We start from the raw sequence: 8,049 nt of genomic DNA on the forward strand, positions 1-8,049 counted from the left end.
TCTTTATCGCCGATGGCCTCGTCTCGATCCTGCAGACATTGGTTGCCTCACGCGTCTTCAGGCGTCATTTTTATTGCGTGAGCAATAGATTGGGCATGTCGCAAAATTTTCGCGTCGATCCGCATCGGTCAGCGTCTTTCTGTAACAGAGGGAGTGACAGAGGAGCACGAAACGATAGATTGGAGAGAGCGCGTGAAGAGAGCTGCGTTCGAGAGTGGAGAGTGTCGTTGCCATGGAGACGAGTGGCAGCGCGTCTCGGCAACTGCACCTGCCTAGAGCACGTGGTCCCGCCACTGCTTGCAGGCGCCCTGCATACAGTCCCGGCGGCGAAAGACTGCGACGAAATGCCGCTACTGGTAGGCAGCAGATGGCGCGACAAGCTGTCGATTCCGCGGCTAAGGTGAGCAAACGTGACCGCAGAGGCGGTTAAAGCGGTAAGCGCGTTTGGCGCGGTGTGCGAGGGGCGTTCGAGAAACTCCCCGTTGGTCTTTTGAAGCCGTAGCAAGGCGCGCGCATCGGGCCGAGCATCAAGTTCTCGACAAAGGTGGATGAAATGCTCCCGCTTTCTTAAAGATCCACGAATGAATCTCCAATTAATTTATTCTATTGACACGCTCTTCGTAACGCCTTTCTCTAAGAAAAGACGAAGAAAATGGAAGAGAAAGAGAAATGAGAACAACGAGGTCACGACGAGAGCGTGAGACGCGAAGATATATTGGTCAGGCAAAAAAAAAAAGCGAGTGGCGAAGCACAAAGCACCGCGACTTAGGTAACCATCTTCGCAAGAGGCAAAAATTCCTGACTTCTTTTTATTGTGCAGCACGCTATGGTTTCTCCTTTCAGAGTTGCTGTAATCATAACACCTCGCCTTCTCAGCACCTCACGCGTGCCCGCAAATGTCTCCTGTACTTTCGCGAATTTGTAATCACGATAAGCGCAATGCGTTAACCTCCTTTTTTATGGCGTTCTTTTTTCTTGGAATTCGCCATCTCCCTTCAGGGCGCAGTTTTAACGCGTAGGCATGTACTGTTGCCAAATGGTTGACGGTTATCTCTAAAGGAACGCGAATCGGGATTAAAGATATGTTAGATAATTTGCGTAATTTTGAAACGAACTCTCAAACACGCTTTGGAGGAGTGTTGACGCAATGGCAAATCATAAAAATATCTTCCATTTACCCCGTGTTACGTTATTCCTGCAATTTGAGCATTCAAGTTTGAAATTTTGTTTAACAAACATGACAAGCAACTGGAGACTTGTGTCGTGTATACGCAATATCGCGTATACGCAAGCGCCGTATCGTGATGATAGCATAAATGAAGGTGATGTAAAACGTTCCTCAACATTGCTGATAGCTGGCGTAGTCGGAAGTTCTAACTTGAAAAAAAAAAAGGCTAATAAACAGAGGGAGAGGGAACGGTTCTCTGTGCTCGCTTGTACATAGATGCGCATTCAAGCATGCGTACATGCCGCATTCTTAGTTAAGCTATATATGGTATAAACACCAACAGCATCAATTTGACATTGTTGAATTAGCAGACATATATGGTTAACTTAAATGAACCCTTATTTTCGCCCCTTCATTTTTTTCGCCCACATTAATCGCCTGCACGAAGTAGGTCCCAAGGCGTGCTTAACCAAAATCTGCTTCCATTCTTTCACCTTTCGCAGATCAACTTCTGGGACCAACTTCGTGGACGAATCACTGGCATCCGAAATCGCGCAGTTCGGTACTACATTATTAGCCCCGTATTACAAGGTGTCATTTGAACCTGCACTACTGCTGTTGCCGCATCTTCATTTTGTTGTTCTTGTACTGCTCTCCGTAAATATGTACCCCCTCCGCTCTGCTACGACCACAGATAAATAAAAAATACATAATAGCATAATCAACACTTGTTTCTCCAAAACATCGACCCATAAATCACGATGAAACAGACCTCATATTAACTTTCTAGAAAGGTATGCACGAGATAATTTAAAAATTTCCGTCTTTTAAGTTAACGTATTTCACCAATTTGGAACAATAGTTTCTGGCTCTTAGTAGCCGAAAACGACCCTGCGGCAAGCATGCGCATTCCAGAGGGCCCGCGATTCACTCACTCTAAAACAGCTACCTCGATACTGAAAATAAAGTAAGCCCAAACTGCCCGCATACCGTGTGCAGTCTATAAGGGCAACTGGCGTCTAGTGTTTCCCTCGTACATCTAATCAATTAGGGCTAACAAATTTTTCGCGTCATTCTCCCAAGGGCGCGCGATCCGCTACAACCCGATAAGCGGGTGCATGTAGGTCACGCACCTTAGCTTGCATTTCTGCGAGGCGGCAACAATACAAATGACCTCCCACCGATGTGACAAATGGAGCAACGCAGCCCAGTGGCGGCTTGCCAGGGCCTTCCCGGGGAAACCAACCGCCCCAGGGGAAAATGCCGAGGAATGGTGCCGTGTAAACGCACACGCGTGCTCAGCCCGCCTACGCGTGCTTGATACACGAGGGAGGAGGGCCCGTGCATGTGGGAAGAAACCACTCTACACTGCGCGTTAAAACAAACGGCGAGCGTGCGCGAGGCGCCGAAATGTATACCCTGGGATTGTGTCAAGCGCCGCGGCAATGCATGCGAGCAATCTATGAAGTCGTATCCCACCTTCAGCGAGTTACTATCCCGTCAATGCGTCGGGTCCTGCGCGGGCCTGAAGCTAACGAAGATAAAGGCGAGAACTGTACACAACATTGACTTGGTTTTAAACTGCGACGCTTACGAAACAAAATTATGTGCGTAGAAATACAATTCCTCTCATCACTTCGCAAATTTACAGAAAAGGGATTTATTATACTGAACACAAGAGACGCACGGGAAACTGTTTTGCAGTTAATCTAATATGGTTCTGTATATTAGCTAGTTAGGTGGAAGTAGTACTTGAGGTCTTTCAACGGCAGCGTAAGCAATACTTTTTTCTAGGCGGGATGGGCAGCCCGCAATGGCTAACACATGCTCCGCACAAAATACCCCCCTAGCTGCCTCTTCTGTGAAGCGGACGGTACCCTGTTCCACATTGTTGATGGATGCCCCTCCCACCCAATATCCGCACCGATTCCTTTCAACTCTCCCGAGCTCTGGAAGCGCGCCCTGCCCAGTTCGTGCCTGTCCGACCAGCTTCAGCTGTGGGCTGTAGCCGCTGGCAAGGCATATGGGGTGCTGTACTGAGGGCTCCATCTCCTGAAGTCTCCATGCAAATTTCGTCAACAATAAAGATGTTTGTCTTCCTCCTCCTCTAAAGAATTCGCGACCGAACCATGTATGGTAGCGCAACGGTTTCCAAAAGGATTCCCGATGTGAGGCAGGCCACTGTAAGGCAACTCACAAGGTCCGTTGGACAGCGCGGAATAAATTAGCGCAACGGGTCACGCACCCAAGACAACGCAACGGTAAAAGTAACGGGTCTCCACGAAGCATTGAAAAAGGGCCCGAGTAGATTTCCGAAGGCGGCGTGACCGCTATCGTCATGCTTGACTTGCCACGACAGGTTGCGATAGAGAAAAAGTTGACCGGGGAGAATTTTTTGGCTACTAAGTATTCTGATAAAGTTGTAGAGCTTTAGCTTAAATAGCCACACGACTGCATTTCACCGTAGATGTCAACGTTTCATTTGCAGAAACTTACTCCACCTGGGGGACTCCCTTAAACTGGTCGGACAACACCTGTCCCTCGATTAATTCGCTCTTCTCTTGTACTACAAACGGTTAGACAGCAGAGAGACCATGCTATGCGGGTGGTGGTCTGAGTTCGAGCCATGGAGCAGGACTATAAGTTTTTCTTCAACTGCGAACCTGCCTGATAATGACCTCCTGGTAGCCGTTTGGCTGTATTTCAGTTGTGTATCCGTTTTTTTTGTTGTTGTTGTTGCACAGACTGACTCCCCCCTGGGAGTTTTTCTTCAACTGGCTGACTCTACTGATTTTTCTTAATGCGGAAACATTTCTACGTGTGCTCAACAAGGAGGCCCGGCTGTTACGCTTGATGTGTAATTACTTTTGCTGCATACGAAAATTTTATTAATTGAAGGCGCTAAGGCCGCTCCACTTTGCAGTCCTAATACTACTTATGCTGCCTTTAAATGTGTATTTTTAGCAGTGCGTTTATGTACAGTATAGCAGAATTTGAAGGCTCAGTGTATAGTGCTTCGTAGGAATGGAGACCTTAGGGCCTTCATACTTCGACATCAGGATCCTTATATTGGCCCTAAATAATGCCTTGCCAGCAGCACATTTATGCATAGTAGTTAAGCCGACATCTAAAAGGCCCTATGTATAGTGCTCCATCTGGATGCATATGAACTTAAGGAGGCATTCGATAAAGGACCTTTTGTTATCACGCTTTGATATCAGCCTTCTTGTATTTCCCCTAAAAACACCTTCCCCTCAATGCACTTGAAATTCGCAGTTAAGCTGACTTCAGATGTGCTTGATTTATAGCAATCTAGAGGGATACACGGGGTCTAATGGACGTATATAATTAAAAGGGCCTAGGGTCTTTCTATTTTGATATGCGACTGGTTACATGGCACCTACAATGTCTTCCAAGCAACGCATCTGTGTATAGTTGTGAAGCCATCTTTAAGAGGGCTGGGTGTGGAACAGAGTGGCTTGCGTATTTATCTAACAATCCGCACTCAGAAGTTCCTGCATTTTTTTCAGCGCATTAAACTTCAAAACAAAATATTTCGCTTAACCTACGTGTCATCTGTTAAACTTGCGGAAATTTTATAAACTTTGTAATCTAAGTTTGTCGACGCACGCACATGTGTGTCCGAAAGCTTGAAGCTTATGCTGCGGGATGCTGTACCACGCACAGCACTTAAGCCGGCTCTAACTCGAGGCCAGACGGGTCCAAAGAGACCCGTCCACAAGACGTGGCAAAATACACGAGAATAATGCAAGCGTGCCTATAGTCGCGACGATTTACGTGGACAACACGATTTCTCCCTGGCTCTCTGACCTGCACTTACGCCTTCGCTGGGACCATACACCCCCGCGATGTGGTGAAGACGCAATAACCATTACCTCATCATGACTATGGAAGAAGGGAGTTACGCGCGAGAGCGGGGTGTCCGTAATTGGTGGCTCTCGGGTCGCCACAATTGCGGCATATGGGGCGCGCGTTTCTGCAATGCTCAAATTTCCGTGGCCGCAGTTTTTCGCGAAGGTTCCCGGCCCCATTTCACGCCCTCTCGTTCGCTGGCCTCGGTACTAATTGGCCTCTTGCAACACCAAGCGTGCAGAAAACAACGAAAACAAGATTTGGTCAAAAAAAGAAAAATGCTGAGATGCATACTACGGATCACGTGTCAACGAAGAAGCGCTTTGTAGTCTCTGCCATGAACATGGGTGGATCCAGCAACGTACGCTTCAGGGGCGGAATTATGAATTTCGTCCATTTCATGCCCGTTTCAAAGTGTCTACTTCGAGCGCGCTCTGACTGACTGATAGCAACTCGCCGCGGTGGCTTGTGCTGCTGAGCCCAAGGACGTGGGTTCGATCCCGGCCGCAGTGGCTGCTTTTCTGATGGAGGCGAAAAAGAAAACCACCCTTCCGTCGAAATTTAGGTGCACGTTCAGGATGACCAAGTGGTCAAAATTAATCCGGAGCCCTCCACTACGGCGCGCTTCATAGCCCAAATGCATATCTTCGAAGCGTTGAATGCCTCGCAACTGCCACTACATATATGTCACGTCTTCAAAACGGACACGAAATTGACATTTTTGAAACACACACAACTTAAAATTCCAGCCAGGATATACCTTTTCTCGTGACATGGTCTTGTCACACCGAAGATAAAACGAACACCCGCCACAGGAAATGGGGCCGTGGTGCCAATGGGCGGTGCATCGAAAGCAAGAAAAACCGTTTCCTCGCTTGTATCTTAACTCGCTCTTTCTAAGAAAACCTGCAGCATAATGCTCAAAATTTCTCGTTTATATTTATTCAACCAGTCAATTTGTAAACAAAGAAATACTGCGCGGTTTCTAAACGGAGCGACGCCCACAATTGCGGTTTTTTCATGGGTGTGTGGCGAACAAGAAAAGAAGCCGGTAATTTCGCTGAAAGCCGGCACTGACGTGCAGAACACCGTGGGCAGCGGAGGAGGCGGGCAGGAAACACCGACAGGGGCGCACTTTGTCGGGCAGGAAAGCGGGGATAATCAGGGGGTAGGCAATTTACGGGAAAGGAGGCTGAAGGCGCGGGACAAACATTAGAAACGCTTACCCGTACTGCCGGAGGTTATGCTTGGAGGCCGACCGCATTACTGTTGCTTTGAATTTTGGACGCAATCAGACCTCGATCCTTCCGTACAGACGAAGAGGGGGAGAGGGTCGCCGGACGGCGCTTTGGTTCGGCTCCAAATCCGGCAGCCAGCGACGCCGAGTCGTCCGTTTACGCCGCTGAAGACGTCGACGCCGAACGGACGGTCCAAGCAACTCTGGGAATATTGCCAACAGTCCGTCAAATTGCACGTGCTCGTGGCCTTTTTTCCGTCCGGGTTGCAGGCGTGCTATCTGACTGTCATCGACTGGGCTCGTCGATCAATCTTTCATGCGGTGACAGCCGCACGTGCAGCCGTTTCCTGCGATCCGCTTGCCGCTCGTATCAGCGCAGCGACGTTGTTTGTCGAGCCCGCTTTGCCGCGTAACCCGTTGACAGTACACGGTTGCCGCCTGTCACAGGAAGCCTATCTGCACTTTTGGCCGATCGCCGGTGCCCGCAAATGAGCGTTTAGCGAGGAACGAGGTAGCAGTATCTGTCCGGCCGTATACCAGAGCCGCAATCAGGCGACGATGTTCGCACAAACACCAGTGTTTTAGCGCACGAGCCACCTAGTAATCACACGCGTCGACTTCGCCGTCGCTGCGGTGGTTCCCGCGACCGACCGGTCAGTGACCGCCTCGAAGCACGTGCGTAGGGCTGCTTCTTGGTAAGGGCCTGGGGCTCAGTCCGGTGTCCGGAGCTTGGCGGAGCCGTTCACAGTGGTCGAGTGGCACAGACACTAGCACACGCGCACCCACGGGCAAGCGGAGTAGGGCGCCCTCCAGGCTAGCGGTCGGGTCGAAGGGTGGCCCTCTTGTTCAGGCTCTAGCGACGACGCACGAAGTTCGCTCGCTGCGGGCGAGCGGTCCGGTGCGCGGCGAGGTGCGAGGCGTCAGCGGCGCGGCCAGCGGCGCGTGCACGACCGGCAATGAGGAGGGGACTTTCATTCGACGGCCGAGACGGAATGAAGAAAACGCGGCCGGAGGAGCCGACGCCGGCGCCCTTTTCCCTTCTCCGCTTTTCGCGCTCGCCGCCGCGGGTTCAGCAGCGGTGGCCGGACCGACTTTCTCGAGTTAGCCTATTTTCGCTGGTGGTCGTTCCCCTTCACCCGCGGCGCGCACGCGGTGTGTGTGTGTGTGTACGCTCACCCGCTCTCCGCTGCCGTTATTCTTCTTTACCACGGGAACGGCGGTCGTCTTTCGCGCGTGCCTCCTCCACGCTCGGTTCCCTGGGCCAGAGTTGCTTTTGCCAAGAGTAGGGGGGAAAAAGATGAATAAGAACGTGCGACCATCACCGTTCGCTAAAGGTCCTCTCTTTCTTTCCACGACATTTTATAGCTCTCTTTGTTCGCTGCTGCTCTTTTCTTTTCAACTACAACTGCCACAGTGCGGGGCACGCGTACAGTGTTTTGTTAGATCAGGGGTGGGTAAGCATTTGCACTGAACCGGGCAAAATTCTAAACTCACGAAATATTCCGACCGAGGCACCACGACCAGCCACGATGTAAAACAAAAGCAGGGCTGATTCCTCAGGGTTAAGCGGACCCTGCAGCACTTTTTTCAACTTTTTTTCGAAAATTTTAAATGCTTCCAGAACGTAGTCAACCAACAGACCCAGTGCTTAGATTAGGGAGTCGCAGAGTAGCTCTGCCAAAAATATGCTGCCCTATGCTTATCTGATAACTTAGAAACTTGCTCTAAAGAATGTTCTCCTTTTCCCAATCTTGGCGTTGTTCGACCGCTC

At 50.1% G+C, this 8,049-nt stretch overlaps 1 protein-coding gene across 1 annotated transcript in view; it reads right to left on the minus strand.

Annotated features, from left to right (window-relative positions):
* LOC144169424 (uncharacterized) overlaps positions 1-7,766 on the minus strand; it is a 122,936-nt gene extending 115,170 nt beyond the window's left edge. The window contains exon 1 of the mRNA XM_077698559.1: positions 6,268-7,766. The gene's annotated coding sequence lies outside the window, so the exon portion shown is untranslated. The remainder of the gene's footprint in view (positions 1-6,267) is intronic.
* Between the last annotated feature and the right edge of the window lie 283 nt (positions 7,767-8,049).

This window comes from Haemaphysalis longicornis, unplaced genomic scaffold, assembly GCF_048455015.1.
Source record: "Haemaphysalis longicornis isolate Haplotype H1 unplaced genomic scaffold, Haemaphysalis longicornis Haplotype H1 scaffold_2, whole genome shotgun sequence".
Taxonomy (NCBI): domain Eukaryota; kingdom Metazoa; phylum Arthropoda; class Arachnida; order Ixodida; family Ixodidae; genus Haemaphysalis; species Haemaphysalis longicornis.